General features: G+C 45.3%; 1 protein-coding gene across 4 annotated transcripts in view; it reads left to right on the forward strand.

Moving 5' to 3' along the window:
- Positions 1-24,748, forward strand: part of LOC108039013 (zwei Ig domain protein zig-8) — an 83,714-nt gene that overhangs the window by 23,360 nt on the left and 35,606 nt on the right. For all 4 annotated transcript variants that reach the window (XM_044461754.1, XM_044461756.1, XM_044461755.1 and 1 more), the window contains exon 2: positions 9,263-9,293. The gene's annotated coding sequence lies outside the window, so the exon portion shown is untranslated. The remainder of the gene's footprint in view (positions 1-9,262; positions 9,294-24,748) is intronic.

The raw sequence follows: 24,748 nt of genomic DNA on the forward strand, positions 1-24,748 counted from the left end.
ATAAAAACTATTTGTTTTACGACTTTTTTAAAAAACCACTAGTTTAGAGGAAAAAAACAAGAAAAAGGTAGATTTATAATGCCTTCAGTTATTAAAACGCCCAAAAATACAGCTCCGGGTTATAAATCTTTGAAAATGTATTTTGCACAACTTTTAGCGATGATTTCCCCAACATGCATTATTTGAGAACCGTTCACGGAATTATATACATATAACATTTAATGGTTATTTTAAGGCGCACAAAACAATGGAAAAAACCTTGCTAGAAATTTGTGAGGTAAAAGGAAAGCAAGTTAAGCTTCTAAAATTATTGAAACTAACTAACTATTTTTTACGGAATATATACAGTTTTTTTTAAGTTTAAGAATAATGTCGAAAGAGGAACTGTAGAAATTCTTCGATGTATTTAAACACTAAAGGCACAACTTTTAAATTATACGAACCTTTTATTGATAGGAACAAAATCTATAAATTTATTTGCTGAAATGCCCTATACTAAACGATCTTGTTTATTGGACTATATCCTGTCATGGCCGCTTACGTTTACCTTACTGTTTTTTTAGCCTAGTATGATGTTGAGCAGTGCACGCTGGTCACCTATGAGAATTACGCTGAGGGGAGATAATCTAGCCGCTCATTAAATTTTGGTATGACTGTCAGTAACTTCGACTGAATGAAGTAATCTCATCTTTTTTTAATAAATTTAGGCGATAGTGCTAAAAATGCATTCTCAACAAAATTTTTGAAATTTTATTCTTTCATCGTAATTATTCATCGTTCATTATAGAAATTTAAATGACAGCTTTCAGCTAATTTTCCTATCGACCAAGGACTATTGATTGAAGGAGTGATTTGCGCGTAGCACAGAAGGAAGTAGAAGACCCGCAAAGGGTCCAATTTCTCTTGGCTGCACGTCGGCCACTCGATAGTATTAATATTTTGGACAGGACCGAGAGCTGTGCATAATAAGCGCAAATATTTGCACATAATCATCCTTTTTCCTTTGGCCGGCGTCCTCGTACTTGTGCATAATTTTGGTTGCTTTCTGCAGCACATGAAAATGTTTAAATATTTATGAAATTATGCTAAAGTTTCAACAAGTCATAAATCTCTGTTGATGTTTGACTTTTTATGCAAAATGTATTTCATTTGCATAAAAATGGCTGACAAAATATTTCCCCAGCCGAAACACACGGGGAGGGGGGGGAGGGGAGGCGAGGGCGGGAAGGATCAGGGAGTGCCAGCTGAACAAAGACACACGAAATTCAAACAATAAACACCAACAAATGCCCACAGCCGGCAAGGAACACCTGTCCAGTGGCCCCAGCCAGCCCAAGGCCGTGGTCCCGTGCTGCTCCATGCCGCCCATCGAAGCTTCCCCCCGAGCCCCTCTCGGTGCTGTCATAAACATGAAAATTTGCCCAAAAACTTTACCCCGTAATCAATCACGCTCCATTTATTGACACGCACAAAGGAGGGCTATTTGGCAGTCGGTCCCTGATCGGGCCTTGGGTTACGGCTGCCCAGCTGGACGAAGTTTTGCATGCCGCAAATCTGACCCAGGAGCTCATTTGCGGGCCAAGAACGCACCTGGTCTGATTTATGGGGACCAAAGTGCGGGCATCAACACTCATTCGTCACGCGGCCGCGAGTGGGATTGGGACTAGGAAATGTTTGCGGACCTCAAAGCGGGCCGCTCAACGCTCAATAAATGAGGCATTAAGCACGGAACTGTCAAACATTTTTGAGAATGAAATCCCCCTGTTCAATAATTACAAACAGATGCTCGAGGCTAGGCGGATTAGAGGAAGACACATTTAATTTTCACTTCGCAAACAGGCAATTGATTGGCAGGGCATCTGAGTTTGAGTCTGAGTCTGAGTCGGAGGGCAGCAGCGATGTGCAACAAATTGCAGCACTCGCGTGGGATCTAAGATGATGAATGACCGAAGGGGCGGAAAACACTGCTGCAGAGGCCCCGGAGCTTGTGGCAGCTATCTGCCAATTGGCAAGGGGCAACTGGTAACTGGGATCTGGGAACTGGCAACTGGCAACTGGCCAAATCCCATGCCGGAGGCCGGGGCAGGCCCGACTAGGGCCTGATGAAAGCGAAATTACAAAGCCGCACTTAAACTTGGCATAAAATAAAAGCTGCTGTCACATTGCCAGCTGTCACTTGCCGACAAGGGCAAAGACAGAGTAAGGCCACATAGAGATGCATATTCGTAATAACAATTGCAGGCTTGTGTCCTGCACAATTAATGGCACATGGAATGCAGTTGCAAGTGCAGGTCGTGGGATCAAAGAGGAGCACCGCAAGCTAGGAGCACCTCCCCAGAATTCCAATTATCCGAGCACTTTGAGCTCCATTTTGCCTCATAATAATGCGACAACAATAGTGGGCACGGCCAGCTCCTCACCGCCGTCAACCACAGTCGGCTTTTGGTGGCTCCGCCGCCTATCGATGCCATTACGAATTGTTGTTTTAAGCGGATTATGCAATGTGCGAAACGTGTGCGAATCCCTAGCTGAAGTCGTGCAGAGTGGGGGAGGGGGGCGAAGACTGGCGGGCTAGTTGGCCTGCGTGACAGCTGACAGTTTGACGCAGGGCCGCAGACTGGGAATTCGATTAATTTTTGATGAATCAATGTCAACTACTGCTGGAAATCTGCGAGCTGTCAGCGCGGCTGCACCGCTGCAAAGCCACTTCGGCGGATGGCCGGCGACTCCAAGGGCGGGGATGGGGTTTGAAACGCCGGGGCTGGCTCAGTTTACCCTTTCAGGAGACACGTAATTTCACACACGCACACACGCACACCCACACGCACTCACACTTGCTATCGCATATCGATAACAGGGAGCCGAAGGGGGGGCGGAATGGTGGTCCGTGAAATATGACATAACACGGGCGGAGCCTGACACAAGCACTACGTGCCTTTCCGCTTGGCTTGGGTTCCGGGGCAGAAATTGGCATATCAACTCATATTTTCCCTCGCATCAAATGGAAATGTTTTGCCGCCCCGAGAAAGTGGCGAAAAGTATGTTCGATATTTTTCAATCAAATTTCCGTAAATGTCACGTATACGCAGCGCCGTACATACTTATTAATAATGCTCGCAAGCCCCAAAGCAGCCGCGAAGTGAGAGCACTAAAGGACGAAGTCGCGCCAGGAGGCGAATCGAGTCGGGGAAACAGCCGTGGCGCACTCGCATCCTCGTGCTCCTGTGTGTATACGCGTGTAGTGGAGTACTGTGTTCGCATTAAAGTTCATTCTTCAGTCGTTGCCAGCGTCTGTTGCCACATTTATGCCCATTAACCAACTTTGCGCCGAGAATTTTTCACATCTTTTGGCTGCCTCAGCGGCACGACTTGCTGGCTCGCAGCTCCTGCTTAATTTTTGATGAACCCGAAATTGCCGATGACAGTGAACTGTGCGAATTGCCGGCAAAGGATAGGGCCATTGCGAGAAGGCAGTCATGTCAGTCAAAAATACTTGGACATTTTTCGAGAGTTGTTTATGCACAGGAGCTAAATATTTAACAGCGTCGAGCAATTTCATTAATAAATATTTTAGACGGCCGTGCATTATATATCCGGGCACCATTTACGTGGCTGAGTTGGCAGGAGCGGGTGATTTAGGCTCTCTTCCGCCGCCACCGAGGCACGAAATTAAAGTATATTTCTTATCGAAATCGCGCAAATATCTGATAAATTAGTCCTGCTCAGCCTTATTATGCAAGGCTGGAGAAACGAGCAACGCACTTCAGGGTAAATAAATTCTGGGCACGCTGGGATGGCATGAGGAAATGAAGCCAGATTGTCGACTCCTTTGCCCCTTGGTGGCACGTCAGCACCTTTCCGTTTATTTATAGTAGTGGGCGTGGCTGGATCCTTTGTTACGGGGCCCGTTTATGCGTGTTCGGCTCGTAAATAACAACGCCGAAGACACATGCCACTTTATGTCAATTATTTTGACAGCTAACAAGAGCAAATATGCGGCAGGTCGACGTTATTATAACACACATGAGGCTACGCCGTCAAATAAAACTAAGAGAGCATCCCCATTTCCAGGACCATGGCAGGTGAGCAAAAGGACCTAGGTATTCTAGATACATTCACAGGATACAAGGTAATGCGGGGAAAGTCGCAATGTGCTTGCTTGATTGCTAATGGAAAACAGATAATGTGTTTGAAAAAACAGATTTGAAAATATTTACGTAACAAATCGGTTCATTTTGGGAAAGTTGACATTCATTGAATTTTGTTTTAAGAACATTTACAACAAAACTGACAACTCTTTAAAATAGACATATACATACAATCTTTAAATAGTAGATTATAGTAGTATATCTTTAAGTCTGTATACTACCGTTGGTTCCCCTAATTGGTATTTATTATTTAAACAGTGCCCGCTTATGAACAAAGTGCTTTAAATATGTATAACATGGATTAATTGAAGAACATATCACTGGCCTGCGCTTTGCTTGCTTGTTTGCTCCCGAATATGAAATGTTGCAAGGCGAAGCCCGAGCGAAAACCAGTAAGCCGCATCATTTATAAAGATTTAAGGTCGAGCTCCGCTCGAATTAATGATGACCCCTTGGCCTGGAGGACCCAACACAGCTCTTTGCCCTCGGCCCTCCAAGACCCCGTCCGCAGCCACTCACGTCCGCACTTACATGCACCCAGATTGAACGGCAAAAGACTCCCAATCGTAACGAAGTTATGTCACGGCCAGAGCCAACGTCCATTCCCGCTGTCGATTGTGGTGGAAGGTCATATCAAAAGGCGATTTAATGAAATTACGGTCGGTATTAATCACTGTCAGGGCTAATTGAGTATGAAAACAAGCGGAGCACGGCGGGGCCGCCACATAAGGATGCCCGCCAGCATCCCCCTCGAATCAGTGTCCTTGTCGGCGTCAGAATTCATTAGGCGCAGGCGGCCGGACAAAAATGCAACCTGACATCTTAAAAGGGTTCGCCTGCCGTCGCCTACTCCTCTTGGGCTCCGTGTCCTCATTTCCCGCTCCCCATTCCTCGACTGCGGATCACGTGTGTCTGCTGCACACATAGAGCCCGGCACACATAGGTTTTATTATTTCGGACGACTGTTGCGCACTTCCAGTGCTTCGGCACACCCATTTGCTTCCGTTGGCCCGCGGATGGGGGTTTCTCGGCGCACATCGTTTGTCAATCGCAAATTGTGAGCTGACAGGCACAAATGGCATTGGAAGGCGGTTTTATTTGCCGGCGATTGTGGCAAATGAAGTGAATCCATTTTCGTGATTTCTCGTTTGGCCAGCAGGATGAGCTACCGAAACGATTGCGGACAGGCTGACCGCCAAGCGCCGAGTCCCCTGTTTTTAATGCCTAATGTAATCAGGGCTGATGGCAGTTGCCAAAAATAAACACTTGCCTCATGCAAAATGAAATTCTGTGCAACGAGCAATGTCGACAGCTTTCAGCTGTCAGGCCGGTGAGTGAGCGGCAGGGGCTGCCATTAACTTATTGAATTTAAGCCAATTTAGCAGCAAGCACTTAGCAGACCACACAGCAGCACAATTGCCGTGAGCATCCTTCGGCCAGAATCCAAAATCCAGTGTCCAATGTCCGATGTCCGACGTCCAACGTCCGATGTCCGTGTGCCACGTCGAGTGGCGGGCCAATTTAATGTGGCAGCCCGCCCGCCCCAACTAAATCAAGCTGTGGCCACTGGCCACCTGTCAAGTGCATGTAGATAAATTTCCGAGCTAATGGTGCCGGGCGCCCAAGGAAACGCGGAGGAGCCTCTGCCGCATTCGAATCCGCACCAGGAGCTGGATGAAACCGGGGGAAAAGTGCAGCCGGCAGCGGCCTAGGCTGCTACAAAAATACAAGCAATCTGGGGCGGGTCAGCCGCCCGTCTGTGGCAGGTCGCTCTTCTCACCGTTAACTGAATTGAAAATCACAAAAATTGGTCATTCCGGCACAAAGAGCAGCGCAGCGGAGCGCCCAGTAGTGGCAGCGATAAATGCTGGCCAAGTGCATGGAAGGAAGCGCTAAAACAACATGCTGGCAAATTCAATTCCGCCGCTTTAAAGGCTCGGCGCTGAAAGGCTTTTGCGGAGCCAGCGGGCCAAGTAAAGTACGGAAAGTAAGGCAAGTGGGGCGTAGTATGCTCTGCAAAAAATGGCGTTCGGGCTGTTTTCACTTTGCTCGCTACGAGGTTTTTCCGGCTGTCTGCCTGTTTAGATAAACAGAAAGTTTTAAGCGCAACTCAAAGAGGGAGTTCGCTCCGATTCGAGCAACATCCCGGGAGCCCCAACGAGCACACACATTCACATTAATTGATTAAATGCTTGAAACACTGGGCCAACAACGTGCATTGTTTGGACTCTCAAAAATAAACAGGACGAGCGGAGCATCTGCAGATAGTCAAATAGTGGAAATCGAGCTATGTGCCGCAATGCAGCCGAGTGTGCATAATGCCATTATGGACGAATTTCAAAGGGACTCTCTCGCCAGCTTTGCAGACCCACATGGTACCGGGATGGAAATCAGGTTTATAAATAGATCCGGGTCGGACTCGGGCTTAATTTGCCTCACATTTCAATAAACCCAGCCAAGGAGCGTCGTGAGCTCATAACTCAGGGGGGCACTTGCCAAAGGACCCGGCCACGGAGCCCTGGATTTATATCGCAGTTCGTGGCACTCATTTTTAAATCTCCCAGAATTGGTGCAAATTTATGAGTCCGAGAATAATGAAAGCATAAACTTGTCAGTCACACATAGGCACATAAATCGCAGAGGGTCCGCTCCTTTCCCCATTTCGTTTCCCATTCTGGTTCCCTGCGTCGGTTGGGGCGTGTAATCCTAGCTCGTAAAGTTCAATAACCTTGAGGGGATTAGGCAGCGGTACCCGAGCAGGAAGTGCACTTATTTATGGCTCCCTAGCATATCTGCTGACCTCTTGCGGGCCACATAAATAAAAATAAAATAATCACTGGCATAAAAAGGGGCTCGTTCACAATTCAAATGAAATTGCCCGTGCTGTTGGCCCTCTTTCAGTGGTCAAGGATGTGCTGCTCCTTTTTAAATAACACTCTGCTCCAAGGTGTGCTCATGCATGAAAACGGCCATGGATACGGGCGGCATCGGGAGGAGGGGGGAGAGTCTGCCCTGGAATTGGGGACATTAAGGATCCAGCCATTTGACCACTCAAAGTTTCGGCAAGGACACACGAGCTCACAATGTGCCTCATTTTGAATAAATTAAATTTGTCTGCAGCTGGCTATAATAAGCGGTCATTTCATGCCCGGAGTGTGGATGCTGGGACGGATGAACGGCCGTACATGGGTTCTCGGATGCATGACAGACATGCTTCAATAATTTCATTGGGGCCAGGGCGGGATCCGCCGGCGGGGGCAGGCCCGCGGCTAATTAGGCGTTTTAAATGTCAGTCGAGGCGGCTTAAAAGGGATAACACAAAATCTTTTCAAAACATTGCCAAAGGCGTCCGGGCTTCCAGTTTCGAGCACAATATGGCCAAAACAAAGCTCAATATGCTCATAATCAGATGAAGCCGCCAAGCCGCCCATTAATTATGCATGTGTGTGGGTGGGCGGCAGCATATGGACAACCTAAGCTCGGCAAAAAGCTGTAGCTCAAAGTAGCCGCCATTTAATGGGCTTAATTAAATAAACAAATGGCAGCGCGCATTTGCCCGTGGCCGCATTAAAAGTGTATGCAACACGAGGCGCGAGAAATGCGGAGCGGCCAAAGGCTTGGGATAGGGCTCCGATATGGTTGCTGGCTAAGTCCCTGTGAACCGAGCAACCCGCCAACTACGCCTGCATAATGAAACGCTGCGAGAGCATATTAATGGATTTTAATTTGTCAGTGCGTTCGCTTCGTGGCGTCCAGCGTCCTGCGTCCTGCGCCCAGCTCGCAGTCTCTTTCGCTAATCGAATATTTAATTAGTTTGATGCCATCCCAAATCGGCTCGAAGATTAGCATAGGACTTGGGGGAATTATGCCCCGCTCAGGGAAACAGAAGGCAGCCAAAGCCAAAGCCGCAGCCAAAGTCAAAGGCATTTGCGAGATTTCTGATCGGCCGCACAAAGAAACCGGTCGAGGGAAAAGGTTGCTGCGACCCCCGGAATGACCTCAAATACAAGATTGGGAACAAGAACTAAATATCTTAAGTGCTTTTATGTGCCGCGGCCCCACGGGTCGCTCGCCAGAATGACGGCTATGATGGGTCGGGATGGTAGCGCCAGGACCCTTCGTCCTTTCTCGTGGCGCTTTCTTTGCTTTGGCTTGCTTTGCTTTGCTTTATTACACTCAAATCATTTTCAAGAGTCAACTTCACCGGTCTCTGCCCGCCGAAAAGGGGTTGAAAACAATTCACAAAATTTATTTTCATTAATTTTAATTCGCTGCAAAACTTTTCTGCCCCAGCCGCCAACGAGCTGGAGACAGGGTTGCGAAGGGAGGGGGGGCGGAGTCAAATAATTACTTTTTCGGATTGGACGAGCGTGTCCTTTTTTAATTATTTGCCCAAAGCTTTGTTGCTTTAGGTTCCCCTGCGTAGGTCTGGCGAAGCGAGCATAATTAATTTATTTTATTTTCCCCGAACAGTTCCAATAATTAATTGAAACAGCTTCGCGAATGTCTCCCTGATATGCGAGCAGCGCATTCCCATTGCCTGTTGATACGCAGATTAGAGGACTTCCGTGGTCCGATGACGAGGCATGGGTTCCAGAGCACTTTGAGCGAGCGATGACGACGATGTCGTAGACATTGATTGCACTTAAGCCCCGACAAAAGGCGCGGCACAGACTCCAGCTTCGATTCCCATTCTCGATCGGATCCGGATTCCGATTCGGAGTCGCAATCCCACTCCGTCCGCCTCTAATGTCAATAGCACGCAAATTGCTGACGCCGAGGCTGACATGCCTGACTCAGCAGGCGGCAATCAGCGAAGTCGGCTCTGTGTCACTGGAGGAATGTGTGTCTGTGGGCATCGTCACCATCGAGGATATACACATCCTTCTCTCGGGCGGGTCTGTTTTGCGATGTGATTTCGTGTGTGTTGAGCTTGAGTTGCAGGCACAGCTGGCAGACACAATGGCCGATGAAAACATGGAGCTATTAACTCGCATTTGGAGGCCGAGGCCTGCACTTTGAACCGAATAATCCTTGAACAATGCTCAAGTCTGCTTGAGCTCATCGCCCTCTTTACCCACTCACTGATTTCGATATTTGTTTCTTTTTTCTAGGTAGCGACAGACGGGCCGCATTGATTGACTGGTAAGTAAACGAGTGGGAACCTCAGCCCGGGATCGATGGCTCTATCGATTTGCGGCCCACATTACGCATACGCCAGGTGTTCGCAGCGTGTCCGACCACCATTTAAATCCATATCATGCACATTCCAGGGAGTGGGGGCGTAGGGCCGGCTTGGCACATGGAAATTAATTGCAAGGCTTTTGGTTAATGAACTAGTTGAACAGAACCCGATAACATCGGCTGAGGTCAGAGTAGAAAAACAGCACGAGAACGAACGGCAACGGCCAAAAGGACAATTTGCAATGTGACGTCAAAACAATTACGTGCAGAAATACGCTTGATAATAAAATGAAGTGACCTGGCTCGAGCTCGAGCCGGTCTCTCTCTTTCCCTGGAAGGCAGAAACGTGTTCAAGTGTTGACTTTTATAAATTGTGCACTCGTTTGTCCGCCCCCTCCCCCGACAGGGTCTTCCTTGAGCTCGGCCAGGTGAGAATGTGTTGGCGTGAGCCCAACTTGGTCAGCAATTAATTGCGTCAGCAGGATAGACCGGCAGGCGGCCACTCGTCCAGATAGGAGCGCCAGCTCATCTGTTCTCCGACGAGTTTAAACGGCATTTAAAGCGCATTTGGTTGGCCCAATCGACTTCCATCGCAGGACCTGGATAAGCCCCCCCGTCACCCCGACCCCTGACCCACTTCGCTGATCTCTCGCTGCTCGGCACGCTGCTTTTGCTGCTGGTAGGCGGCAGATTTATATTTGGTTGCCACGCCTGACTGCCTACGAATGACATTTAAGCGCGGAGAAGTGTCCGCTTTAGTTTATCTCGCCGGGCTGAGCGTTAAAATAATTCCAGGCTTTCCCCTACTTTCCTGCTGAGTCCCCAGTTCGGTTCTGTTACTGCTGGCAATGCGGTTTTGCAGCCCTTGCCGCAATTAATGCCAACAGATTAATTATACGCATGGCTGCACACTCCGCGTTGGAACGCGCTCCTTCTGGTTCTGGGAAAAGTCTGCTTTTGTTTTTAAATTTGTGTTAAAAACAAAGGCGGAAGACATAGGACCCGTAAAGCAGGCAAAAAAGGAACTGGCTCCTAATGAGTGGACATTAGCCGATACTCTGGTCAGCGCAGGAACCCTAATTTGGTTGGATTTTGCAGGCGGGGGATTGCGCATAATCAAGCTGTCAAATGCTTGGCTCCCTTTGTTGCCCGGAAACTTTAAGCATATTTTAAGCGACTGCAATTTGGTATTGATAGGTTCCGGGCAGCAGATGTGGCAATAACAACTTTATCCACCCATCGGGGAGTAAAGGGGAACTACGATAAATCTTGCGACGCTGGCGTGGTTGGCATTAATGCTTGGCATCCCATGTGCAAAGATGTCAACTTGTGCCAGCGGCGAACAAAGCCGGCGCCAACTACTTCGAGGACTTCAATCAGAAACAGAGCCACTCGGAGAATTATCGGAGATCCCTAAGAAGGCGTTTGGGCGTGCCTAGGGCCTCGAAGCCCAAAGTCTTTTGCGATGATTTATTTGCATTTCCCGTGAGGCCAGCGAGGTGTGATTTATGATCCTCCCCCCCACTATTTATTAAAACAAAAAATTTGTCTCCTTTTCTTATTATTAGGGTCAGCAGACCACATTAATTGCGTATTAAAACCAGTTCGGGAAACATTTGGCCACTATCTTTGCTAACGGCGCCTATTTCAATGGCTTCCTGCCATTAAAAAGTCACTGTTGGTGTTAATGCCCAAACGACAGTAATTTTCGCATTCTCGGAAACATTAAGTATTAACAAGAAAGAACGTTGTATCCGATTCACCGACTATACGATACCCACCACTCACTGCCTCAATAAGAAAAACAACATGGCACGGGTGTTTCTTTTCTTTAGCCTAAACAGAAGTTACCATATCGTTTGCTCAATTTTAAAGTATCATAACTAAAATGAAATATATTGTGGTGTTTGGTTTCTTAAATAATTCGCGACTTTTAGCGCTTCGTGGACAATGGCCTACAAATCAGGCACTGATAAAACACAATTTTTTTACTTGTTAGTATCTTCCACACTTGCTAAAAGACTGGTTCTCGCAAAGGCATTACTAATAAAATTGTACAAGCGGTAATTGCTGTACAAATCGAACCTTTACTGTAATCATCAGTAATACGTTTTTTACTTTTTTTCGTTTGAGGCATTTTAACTTCAGGTTTTTGGTTTGAATTTCCTGGTAATGGAATTCATTAGGTGTTGTAATAGTAACAATACAATTAATTGCTGTTACATTTCCGTAAATAGAACCCACAATTGTCGGCTACAGCTTTAAACTGTAGAACTAGTTGATTTTACCAATTTTATTTCAGTGCATGAATCTGATAGCCTGGCAGGCCGAAAGTACTCTGTGCGTACAAACAGACGGCAACCCCACGTATTAAATATTGTAAAAGACAATTTGCAAATCTCGTAAAAAAACCGCATGGCAGAGGCCGAAATCTCCACCGCACACTTGTGAGCACGCAAACACACGTGGGTGAGCCGGAAATCATTAGCAACAAAAGGCCATAAACAAACAGGGCCAAGACAAAGCAAGAGCCTTAACAAGCCCTTAGCGAGTCTGCGAATCCCTCGCTCCGTAGAAAGCCGCAGAAAGCCAGAATGCCAGGCCCAGATGCCTGTAACCTTGAGGAGGCGTGGTTGGGAGGGGGGGTGGCGATATGAAATATTCAATTGCACATGTACGCCAGACGCGTTGATAATAGGGGTTGAGCTAAAAGATCTTGCAGGTTGGTCGTTCGCCTTCCACCAACTGGAATTGACGCTGTAATTAAGGACATCGTCTCACGGGGTGCCATTTCTAAAATAACCACCAGGTAATTAACATTTTGATGTACTTTTTTAGTAGGGGCGGGAGGTAGGAGTGGCTGGGTGGCCATAATTAAAACTTGATTTACGAGCAAGATAATAAATTTAACAATGTAGGTCCCAGAGTGCAGGGAGCATACGACCAGGATGCGGCTCTTTATGTTGTATTTATTTTATTGCAATTTTGATTACGACGCTCGAAAGCATTGGTTTTAATAAACCAATTTTATCTGTTTCTATGGTGAATGCATAATTTGATTTAATTTTTACTGAATTTTTTCATTCAAACGGCCATTTCATTTGTGACAGTTCAAATGCGTGAAATATTTTATTGATGATCTTTTCTCAAGTATTAAGTACCGCGTTTTTCACAGTCGAGGCAATATACCAGTGTTTCTACATAGTTAATTTGAAAAATTTATCATGATAAAATTGCGATATCATTTTGGCAGTTTTTCACCGTCAACAAGACCGATTCCGTCAATAGCCCGATGCCGTCCGTCTCGAGGGAATCATGCTGTGCACGGCAATACATTTTTAATGACAACTTTTTTCGCGAACGTTTATTATGTATTGATTGAGTACGGTTGTGCGGAGACCCATTAATGTTTAAACACTTCAAAATGTGCCTTATTGGCGTGTGCATGTATGATTTATGGGCCCAGCGAGCTGACGTCAATCACGATACACTTCGACCACCCACTCCCACTAGTTCTTTCCGCGGAATAAAGCAATCAGAGCCACCGCAAAGGCAGTCGTTGCCACGGCTCTGGAGCGACAGCTTGAGTAGTGAGAACTCCAATCAAACTTTTCCAATAAAGTCTTTAGCCTAAAGACAGTGGATAAATCAAGCAATCAGGCAGCGAAAAGGGCTGCTCCGTTCGGCTGTGTGAGTGCACACTGTACAGACAGCCTCCAACATAATTTATGGCGTGCTTTAAACTCGCTGCCCGAAACGGGTCCCTGGCGCACAGGAAGGATAATATGGGGCCGACCGAATGAATCGAAAATCAGGCCTGGGCCGAGAAGTTTCCGGCCGAAGTGCGAAATTTAACTTTGTCGATTACACCGTGGAGACCACGTTGCGTATACGTAATAATGGGCCAAACTCAAAACGAAAACAGACAATCTACACGCAGAAGGTTTAACGAGGGAGCTGTGATCGGAGCCTCGGTTACGTGCATAGTTTGATGCTCAGCCGAATAGCTTCGAAAGCGAGGTTGTTGTTAATAAAAAGGGCAGCCAAGCAAATGAAAAATACTTTTCCCAGTCCCACATCCGCACACCGACATGTGTGGGCACGTGGGATGTGGGTGTGCTCGAGTGTGGGCGGCCTGTTGGGCAAATTGACTTAATCTAAAATAAAAGTTTAGTGTTGAGCCGAACGCTCACACAAAGGCCAGCCCAGGCAAACAGATGGTATTTTTTACAGCCACAGAAGGCTGGAGGAGAGGGGAATGGACGAGCTAGTTAGGATCCAGAACGATACGAGGGGGGCAGCATGTTAATTTCCCAGGAAACGCACGATAAAGTTGAATTCTTTTCGAAGAACTATTTGACTTTGGCTAAAGGGTAGATTTCGCCCTAGAGCACGACTCGCTCCTGCCGCCTTGAATCCCACAAATAACAGCCAAACAGTCGTTACATAGATCACATTTTGTGTGGCTTACGCTTAAGTTTGCGTTTACATTTACCTAGGGTTACCATATGCCGAGGGTCCTGGCCGATTCCGAATTAAATCAAATAAAAAGGGAAAAGTTTTAATAAGGAAATAAATTTTACGGAAATGCTGAAAAGGCAGCAAGATTTACGATGCACAAAAGATAAATTTTACAAATGCTCACTCAAACACACATTCACATGCACATGCCAAATGCGCGTTAGCAGGGAAACAAACTCACACTCCCAGAGTAAAAGGCAGAGCCACTGCAAATAAAATGGCAATTCATTTATTACCCCGCCAGTATTTATGGGAAGCAAATATCCAAAGCATACATATTCGACACACATCTGCATAATGTGGGGCAATTACATTTAAAAGATCATAAAAACTGGTGGAGATAATCCCGAAAACCCATTTCCATTTTAACGTGCCTCTAAACAAGAGCTCAAGCTGAGTAATGAGAGCCCCACTCCTTCCGAATGACAAACTGAATTGAGTAGTGATGATTTGGGCATGGTTCTGGTGTTGTGAGTTGTGAGTGCTGGACGGAGTTTTTCACAATCAGAAAACTTCACGATTTTCACTTTCACTTCCAGCGTTATCTGCTATTATTTACGACAAGTTCAAGGGAATTAAGTGGGGTAGTATTTCGCAAGCAGGACAACTCCTTTTCCTTCTCTCACTTTCATTTGCATTTGCATTTGAATAATTATACGCTTCTGCCCCCGTTTTGTTTTCATTTTGCTTAGGACTCGCAATGGCGTCTGGTAATTAATTAAAATATTCAATGCCCAGAGAAATAGGGACCTTGGTCGAAACTGCGGTTGTCGTTGACCCGAACTTTATCTGATTCGGGCCCCCCGGAGCTGATTTCATTCAAGACTCCCGCGCACAGCCCTTAAGGATCGCCGCCGGAATAGGGAGTCCCTCTAGCCCTCTGGAATCCATCTTCCATTAGCCTGGTTTGACTTGATTCGGGAGTTGGCCTGCCTCCACTGTCGCCTGCCGTTTTGTCAGCTTTATAATTAAGGGCAGAGTTAATTTTTTGCTATGTGGATGTAGTGTGACTTGACTTTATCCCAGTCCAAGGCCCATCCCTTTCGCGCCCGTTTGCTGTTTGCTGGCGTGCAAGCCGGAAAACTCATTATTTTTTAAATGAAACTCTTTCTTTGTGCTGTCCCCAGTTCAGAGCTCCGTTTCCCTTTAGTGCTGGGCTTGTCTCTACTCAGACTCGGATCCCAGTCGCAATTAACTGAAGAGAATAATGTTGCGGCAGTGACGAGCAGAAACATAATAATTCTGCCCTGTTTTTCGGTTTGGCCTCTCGTATTGCACCCCTCGCGGCTAAACTCAACTCAACTTGGCCATGTTGCATTTGTAATGACTTTGTGAATGAAAGTGAGCAGAAAGTTGAGAGGGGACTGCATTCGGTTTATCAGCGTGCCAATTACATGTACCCAATTGTACTCGCTAGGAGCGTCCGATTATTGGCAATAATTATAAGTTTCCAGAGGATGCGAATTCTCCGCCGTGGCTACGAGAACCGATTGCGACTTAGCAGGGGGCGAGCACTTGAATCTGAAAAATGCTGGCTGCTGGGACTCGAAAGGATGCAGGTGAGGGCAATCGGAATCCTTGTGTGCTGGCACGAGCTGCAGAACTATGCAGGCAAGGACAAGGACCGGGCTACAAGAACATGCCAAGCACAAGTTTAATGAACCGCACAACTCCCTTTTGCTCATAAATGCTTGCATGTTTGTGGGAATTGCTTAGCTGGGATTTGCTTAATTTCCCCCTGCCCCACAGCCACATGTGTGCTCTACTCCGAACCGCTCCCCTCACCGCTCCCCTCACCGCTGGCTGGCTGCCTCTCCTATTCCGAACTTATGGCCAGCAGGGGAATTGCGTTGCACGCGTCGTATACGCAATATTTCCGCCCCTCTGGTTATTGCTTGAACATTTCCCTCGACTTAAACGGCATCGCACGGGTATATACGGGCACACATATGGAGTTGTGTGCGAGCTCCTTGTCAGCCAATCAATAATATGTAAATATTTTGCACTTCTTTCGCATTGTTTTCGCTAAGCTTTGAAGTTCTGCATAAACACTTGAGCCGAAAATTTAATGACATTTCCAGCAAGAGGGCCCCATCTGGCGGCAAGTGGGTGTGGCTATCGCAAAATCAGACCAGCCCCAAGTGGGGTGGCGGACGTATGTGACAGTTGTGTTTGAAGTGCACCCCCATGCGACTTTGACGGTCCTTCGCCCCAAATGGCCTGCACACTCGTCCTTTGTTTGCCGAGCGACCTGCAGAGTCCCGGGCCATTTGGCAGGACTGCCGGTCGCAGGGAGGGGCAGTCCTGTGCACACAGCCAATTAGCCTGCATTCCGTCTGATGCAGATCAGCTGCGAGCGAAGGCAAACATCGAACGTCTTTGGCACGGCACACGCAGAGAAGTGCTCGGGAAATGCCTGTCATAAAATTCTCAATTTTGTGTCGCTTGGGGAACAGTTGGCCGCTGGCCTGCCAAATCCGAGGCCTGCCCCTCCGGCCTGGATTTTAGTTCAATAGTCATGACTGTCCAACTAATGCGCCAAATCCTCTGAGGTCAGCCCAAAAGCTGGCCAAGCTGAGATTTGTGCCGGGCGTGGCCGTCCGATTCGATTTCCATTATTCGAGCCATACCAGCATACCAGTAGGCGCTCGAGACCCAACTTTTCCATTTGCTTGCAGTTTATATCGGTTGCCCCTGATTTTGCCTCCATATTTTGTGCCAATTCCGCCCCTTCGACCGCTTCGGCGATTCGTTCACAAACAAACAATTGTGTATAAAAATCCGTTGGGTGTTTTGCGGTTGTTGGCGAACTCGGCCAAATCGCCTCACGAAAAATATTGACGCTGGAGCGGCTTTAGCGCCCCGAGCCGTACAAAACCCAAAACCAAACACGTTTGGCCCCATGTTTTACTGCACTTTTTGTTTGGAGTTTTATGTGGCCATCTATGGACGGCTCTGGCTGTCTATGCCTGGCAGCAGCCCCGCCACAATGGGTCTTATTTTTTGTTCGTTGCTTAGCTGTAAAAATCATTTTATGAGTTTGCATAAAATTTTGTGGTTTTCACGCCCATGTTTATTGTGGCCCGCTGCAGCATATGCTGCCATTGTCGGGGACGTTGTCGTCTATTGATTTTATTTCCAGCCACATCTCAGCTGTGGGAGCACCAGGGTATACCATTCGGACTGAATGGCTTCCCCCGACTTTGGTGACGTCGCCTACACTATGGACCCAAGGACCGATGTCTAAGCAAAAATCGAGCAATGTTCTTAAAATGCTGTAACTTGTTACATTTGATATTTAGATAACCACAAAGGTGTAGACCACAGAACAGTTGTCGAAATGGAGATTTGTATATGTATTTAATTGGGAAAACGGTCGAAAGGCGTAAATAATGATGCAAACTATACTTAAACATTACTATTGTATTTCTACATACTTTCTTTTGTTTCCCTTCATATTATACTAACACTTCGGATAAACATTACTACTTTAAGAATAATTCCGTAAAACAGATAACACATATTTTTAATTTGACTAACAAGTTAATGTTCTATACGCCTTGAACAATATTATTAATTTTGTTTGTGAATTAGAATACTTTCAGAATAAAATCAAGATTTTATGCTAAAAAAAGAGGTAGTTGTGACCATAGTGCATAGCGCTGCACTTTGTTGGGTATGCGCCCAGCTAAAAATTAATTAAATTCTAGGTTTCCATCCAGTTAGTGACATTTATTGGCCACACTATCCTTTGACGGCCCGCATTTATTGATTCGCACAAGCCACTAAGTGTCCGGACCGATAACACGGCTCATTAAATAATTTGACCCCGCGTTGAAGGCCATCAAATTTAATTTGCGAAAAGGCAGGTCGAGAAAATCCGGTCGGGCCAAGTCAGGTGAAGCATTTCTCGAGCCACCTGCACGAAAAGCCCTCTGCTGACCGCAACCGGTTGGTCTAGCCAATTTTCGTCCACTCTAATGACACACAGTTTTAATAAGCATGCATTAGGCAGCCCCGAATGTTTTGTGTGCTTAAAATAACCGTTTAGCTAAGAGAAAGCCCTGGCTCGGACCGCAAAGGGAAAGGCCATCGGGCCTGACAGGCAGCGGCTATAAAGTGCCACTTAAATCCCTGCCAGAAGAATACACCGCGCCAAGGAAAACAATTAATATTGCGTATGCAACAAAGCCGTTTGTTTTTAGTGCCACGCCAGAGCGAAGAGCCCGTGCCACAAACACCCCTCAAATTCAAATCCTCATGCGTGCTTTGGGTTAAGAGCGCAGTGGGAGCGGCGAGGAGCTGGGTGGCCTGCAGGTAAAATAAATTATTATTTATTACGGTCATTAGAGCTTAATGGCGGCAATGATGTCCACCGCGCAATGGCCCGGGACCGGCTCTAGGGCGGCGGACACTGGCAGAGCCGCGGACTTCCGTCGCTTAATCGAAAGCGAAGGAGAACGTTTGCGGCCGGACAACCTTTGTGCCGGCCGGGTCCCGATCCGCACCCTGGAATGGACCCCTTTTAATGGCGACCGGTTCGCATTATGAGGCCTGCGTGCTGTCCTTGAAAGTGCCCGCACGGCTGAAATGCCAGTGAAAACAAACCGCAGCCGAAATAAAGACAGAATGAAAGAAAGAAATCCGGGTTGGAAAGCATTTATCGTAAATTCAAGCCGTTATTATCTGGCCTGGAGGTGTCGGCGGGGGAAATATTTATACACTGCCAAAGTTTCGGGCCGGCCATCATAAATGACGGAGAGCGGTTAGCACAAAGGCGTCGGAACCGGGCCGCCTGGCCACGCCCACCCGCACACATCCACATCTATATCCCCGGAGAAAGGCATATTAATGGTGCTGGGCTGACACATTGTAAATTCAAATGCATTTCTCACGCTCGGTCTAGTTCGGAGGGGGGAGGGGAGCCGAAAAACGTTGCCCAAGGCTTTTACCGCAAAGTGAGAACAATCAATCAAAACGCATACGTGTGTATATACCCACACCAGCACTTAGGCAGTTATGCATGCGGCAGCGCTTGCGAGCGAAATTAATTTCATGCATTTATGAAATATTGTAAGGCGACAATTTGCATAAAACAAGGACCGAGATTATGGGGCCGGAGGATTTTGTGTGGGATGGAAGACGAGGCTTGGAGTTCCAGCCCAGATGATGGACTACGAGCCTCCCGACAAGATAACCTTTAATTTCGTAGCTTATGACCCGAAGATGGCCTGCTAGAATGTAAACTAGATACTCACCTTTGTTGATGGGCTTGGCACTCAGTAGTAGCAAACTTAAATTTTAGACACACACAAGCACTCTCCACCAAAGTACACTTTTCAGCACAAAAACAATCTAGCTAAAAATAGTTTTTGAGCCAAATTGGACATCTGGGAAATTAAACATTTCAATAGAACCAAAATCAAGATATTTGTGCCATGTAAAATGAAAACGCCACCGGCTTTCAAGTAAACAGCCAACAATAAAAAAAAATATATTAACGCGTGTCTAGTGATGCATGTTCAATTTAAAACTCTTATGCATGTTTCCATATTTTTAATAACAGTAGAAGTGAATATATTTTCAATTTTAAAGGGTCGAGAACGTTTGGTTTTTCTGTCACTGTCAACGAAAAAATTCGGCGCAGAAGGTCTTTGAGGTAGATCAAATATATTTTATTTTACCCTTTCAGAGAATATTAAATTTCAGAAAAAAGTTTACCACACATTGGAGGAAACATTTCCGACCCAATATACATTCTTGATCAGCATAACCAGAAGACTCATTTTTAGCAATTTTAGAATTACCGCGTTAGTTTTATAAAAAGCGGAAGACAATCTATATATATATTAATATATCATTGGAACGATTCAAAAAGTTATCGGAAATTAAAGATGGCTTTTTATAAACCTTTACCCATAAAAATAAAAGTATAGTCTTTTTATAGAATATCTTATTTTTGTAACAGCTGCAAGGATATATAAGCTATAGCTCTTCTCCCAAGCTAATGAAGTTTGCTTCCTTTCTTGTTATACTCTTGCATAGGATTATATAACCTCATTTAAAAGTTGGAAACGCAGTAAAGGATCTCTGAACATGCTAAGTATATATATGTGGGGTTTTGATTAAAGTTTAATAGAATATTTAATTAAGGTTTAGGATAATTATTTACAGTTTCTTCAAATACAGTGTCTAGAGGTTTTATTAAGTTTTTAATTAATCGCGAACGTCGTTGCTCTCGTCTTGATGCGTCGTCTTCGGCTTCCTTCGTTCAACTCTGCGCTCGTCTTTAGTTGCTTCATATCATCGCCTCGTCCTTTTGCTCTCGTCGTCGTCTTTGTCTCGTCGTTTTCGCGATCCTCTTTGCTGCTAAACTTGTCGTTACCTTTTCGTTACTTTTTAAATAAAACTGTTCGTTACATTTCAAATAGGAAGTGTACATCAGGCACACAATTCCCACATTCGGCCATCCTGCGAAAGTATTCGCCTCGAATGCTTAGTTATCAGAGTCGTCGGATATGTTTGAAATGTTATTATTGGTTGGCCAAGGCTTCATATACTCGGCACAACTTGAAGATTTGCCAGGACCGTAGGAGTTTCCCAGTTTCTGAACGTCGTATGAGTTGTTGGATTTAACCTTCGTTACCTGGTATGGACCTAAAAATTTTGGTTTAAGTTTAAGGCCCGCACCGAATTGCGTTCGTTTAATGGCTACTAAGTCGCCCTGCTTGTACTCGTTTGCTTTTTTGCGTCGTAAGTTATATGATTTTTTGTTTTCGTTTTGGAGCTTTAAAATTTGTAGCTTCGATTTTTCTCGGAGATCGTCGCGGCCATCTTTGAAAGCGTCCATTGTTTCCTTTTGAGTAAATCCTGTAGCTGGTGATCTTCCTTGGTACGCATTTTTATTCCAATCATAAGTTCGAATGGTGTGGAATCGATACTTCTAGTGTACGTTGAATTTATGGCCTGCTGCACTCTGTTGACATGTTGGTACCATTTTGTAGGGTTGTCCACGCTGAGCTTAGAAAGAACTGAGATGATGATAGCGTTCAATCTTTCAACTTGACCATTGACTCTGGGTAATCCTGTGGTAGTTTTTATTGGCGTTATATTTTCCTCTTCGCAGTATTTTAGGAACTCCTGAGACGTAAAGGCTGCACCTCTATCAGAAATAATAAGAGAGGGGTTGCCAAAAGCTGTGCTTTGCTGTCGAAGTTTAACAATGACGGCATTTGTTGAAGTTGACTTGGTTGGATATAGCCAACAGAATTTTGTGAATGAGTCAATAACGGCAAAATATGTTTATAGTCCTTACTTGTGGAATCAAGGGGTCCAAGAAAGTCTACATGAAATGTGTGCAGCGGAGCTTCATCTTTGCTTAACGGGTGTAGAAAACCTTCTTGTTTTCCTCGTTTGCGATTTGTGAGAATACAAGGAATACAACAGTTTATGTACCTTTCAATTTTGGACTCGATGTTTGGGATAAAATAGTCTTTGGAAATGAGATCTTTCGTTTTCTTTATTGCAAAATGACCTCTGTCATGAGCACGGCTTATTATTTGACGCTGCATGTCCTTTGGGACGACGATCAATTCGATGTCATTGACGAGCTTGTAGATAATTCCCGACCTGATAAAGTAGTTATCGTGCGATATTGCACCGTTGTCCAGAATTTCTTTTACGGCTTTTAGATGTTCGTCTTGGCCTTGTGCTGTTTTAATGGCAAGAGTGATGTTGTCTTCGGTTATGGTCATAACTGGATGGCGACTTAGCGCATCCACGTGCCTCATTTGGACACCTGGACGATGGAAAACTGTGCAGTTGTACTCTGCAAGTGCCATTACGCAACGACTGATCCTTTTATTCAAGTCTTTCTTTAGCATCGTTTTGTTAAATGCGTCGCAGTCTGTGAAAATTTTAAAGAATCTGCCTAAAAGATAGACTCGAAACTTGGAGACAGCTTCCACAACAGCAAGGACTTCCAGTTCATAGCTCGGATACTCTCTTTGAGCCGGTGTCGTCTTCCTGCTCATATAGTAAACGGGGTGCAGATGAGCATCTTCCGGAGATTTCTGCATGAGAACTGCCCCAAATCCATCCTGAAAAGCGTCCGTATGAACTTCTGTTTCGTAATCCTGGTTATAGATACTTAGAACAGGACTCTCCGTCAACATTCTCTTCAAAGTATCAATCGCGACCTGCTCGTGCATTCCTATTTCGATTTTGGTGTCCTTCTTTGTCATGTCCGTGAGTGGTTTCGCAATTCTGGCATAATTGGGTATAAACTTTCGAAAGTACCCAGACTGACCTAAAAAGCTTTGAAGTTGCTTCAGTGTGATTGGGAAACTTCGTAACTGCATCTATTTTTTCAGTGCTCGGGTATAATTTGCGATTCTCAATAATGTGACCCAGAAATTTGATGCGCGTTTGAAGAAAAGCACATTTTTTCATATTCAACTCTAGGCCATACTCTTCGCATGTTTTGATGACTTCTTTAAGGTTCGACAATGCCTCTCGTTCGTCGCTCGAAGGGATGATTATATCGTCGATATAGGGCAACGCGATGCCTCTCTGAGTTAGGGGGTCGAAAAATAGCATTGATATGACGCTGAAAAACTCCGGGCGAGTTCGACATTCCAAACGGGACCTTCCTAAACTGATATTGACCGCTCTGCGTCACAAAAGAGGTGTATTTGCGACTCGTCTCAGCAACTGCCACGTGAAAAAATCCATTTTTCAAGTCTATGGGGCTGAATATGTTAGCGTTTTGGAGTCGATCTAGTTGTTCGTCTATGAGAGGCAATGGAAAATGGTCCTTGATAATTACCTTATTTATGCGTCTGTAATCGACACAAAGTCGATGAGAACCATCACTCTTTTTGACAAGAACAATTGGACTCGTAAACTCAGAATTAGATTCCTCGATAATCTCGGATTTTAGCCACTCGTCGATTTGCTCTTCGACTACGCGCGATTCAGCAAATGGTAATCTGCGCGGTCGCGAAAATATTGGGCTTTCATCAGCGAGAACGATCCGCATCTCTACGCCAGTTGTTTTTACTTTCTGTGGCTTGTAGTTTGATATAAGTTCACGAACTTCTGTTTGCGCACTCGCACTAACCGCTTTGTTTATATTTAGTTCAGTTTCGGACACTACGTCAATTTTCATCAGGTTCATTTCAAATTCTTCAGTATTCGAATGCACTTTTCGAACGCTTAAACCATTGCGACCGAATAAAATATCAGCGTGTAAGCATAGTTCTTCTCCGATTATTAATTTTATATCGACACAGTTGTTTGGCACCACGTAAAAGTTTAGAAAATATTCATTACCGTCGATTTCAATTGAACGCATGAAGCGACCGATAGGGCGAATTTTGCTGTTACTATTACCGAAACCGATTATAAAAATGGCACAGCTTTCGAGTTTTGGCTTGTTCATCTCGATATACAAGTCTTCGCGTATGATGTTAAACTTGCTGCCCGTATCGAATAGAGCTACACATTTTTGGCCATCAAATGCCACTTCTTTGCTAGTGATGTCGTTCTTGGGTTGGACACGGTTCATATTGGATTTATTTGCAGCTGGTTTTTCTTTTTTCACGCAGTTTTTCGAAATATGACCGAACTCGTTGCATTGGAAGCACTTAGGGCCTTTCTTTTTGTTGTTGCAGTCGTTAGAAACGTGTCCCTTTTCTCCACAATTGTAACAAACGCACTCTCTTTTGTAACTTTTTAATGGACCGTTTTGGTTTTTCATTGAGCTAATTGATTTCGATTTTTGTTTATCACTTTCCGTTTGGTAGTCCTTAAGTTTATTTTTAAATTCACTTAAATTTCTTGCTCCGTACAATATTGATTTATTCACCGATAGTTCGTCGATCCCGTCAATGACTTACTGCATAAGCGCTTCTATTTCGACACTACCACGCGAAGCGATGTCCTTCATACGGTAGAAGTATTCGTACCCAGTTTCGTCTTTGCGGCGTTTGGTTTCGTCTAATTGCTTGTGAACTTGCTTGGAGCTTACATTAGACCGGAATTCATCAAGCAAAGCATTTTTAAGCGATTCCCATGAGTTTAAACCACGTTCGTTGCTGACAAAAAGTTTGGCTATACCTTTTAAAGATTTTTTAGCGAACACTAATTTTTGCAAGTCGCTCCAGCACATTAGAGATGCCGTATCGTCAAATTCGCGCAACCAAGTCTCCACGGGTAAAACATCGGTACCATCAAAGACACGAAGCGATTCCTCAACGTCACGAAAACTCAAAGCAAAAAGCGGAGAGTTTCTGCTGTCTCTCTTCTCCGAAACACGAACTACGCCATTTGCCTGACTTTCCCGCCCGTTCTTAGAATTGGCGGACTTTTTTCGCATTCTGTTGCACACTCGCTACGTTGTCGTTTTGCATTATGCTTTGGGCACTATTGAAAACTTGAGAGTTAAAAAAGGTTACTTCTCTCAGGATCGTCTTCATCTACTGAATCCTCGTCATTTTCTTCCTCACTTTCTTCGTCACCAGTGGCTTCTAGCAGGCTTTCACTTTGCAGATTGTTAAAAATGTGTGAGAAAATATCATCCACTTCATGGGTTATTTTCAGAACACCACAAATGCTCACGAGATCACGGTCACTTAGGTTTTCGTTAATATAAGCCAATTTGCGCCTGTACTCATCGCTTTCTTTGCTAATGCAAAAACCATTAAATTCGCGAAGCCTCTTTCGGTTGTTTCTGTCTCCTTCACTTCCGAACACAAACTTGTGTAATGCAACAATGCTCGATTTGTTGCTCGATTTTAGAGTTCCGGCTATAATTTCACCAAGTTGCGGCATTTCGGCAACTTCTTTTCATTTAATTTTAGCCAAAAAATTTGCGTCGTTTTTCGATTCTCTTT

The sequence above is a fragment of the Drosophila rhopaloa genome, unplaced genomic scaffold, assembly GCF_018152115.1.
Source record: "Drosophila rhopaloa isolate 14029-0021.01 unplaced genomic scaffold, ASM1815211v1 contig_69, whole genome shotgun sequence".
Taxonomy (NCBI): domain Eukaryota; kingdom Metazoa; phylum Arthropoda; class Insecta; order Diptera; family Drosophilidae; genus Drosophila; species Drosophila rhopaloa.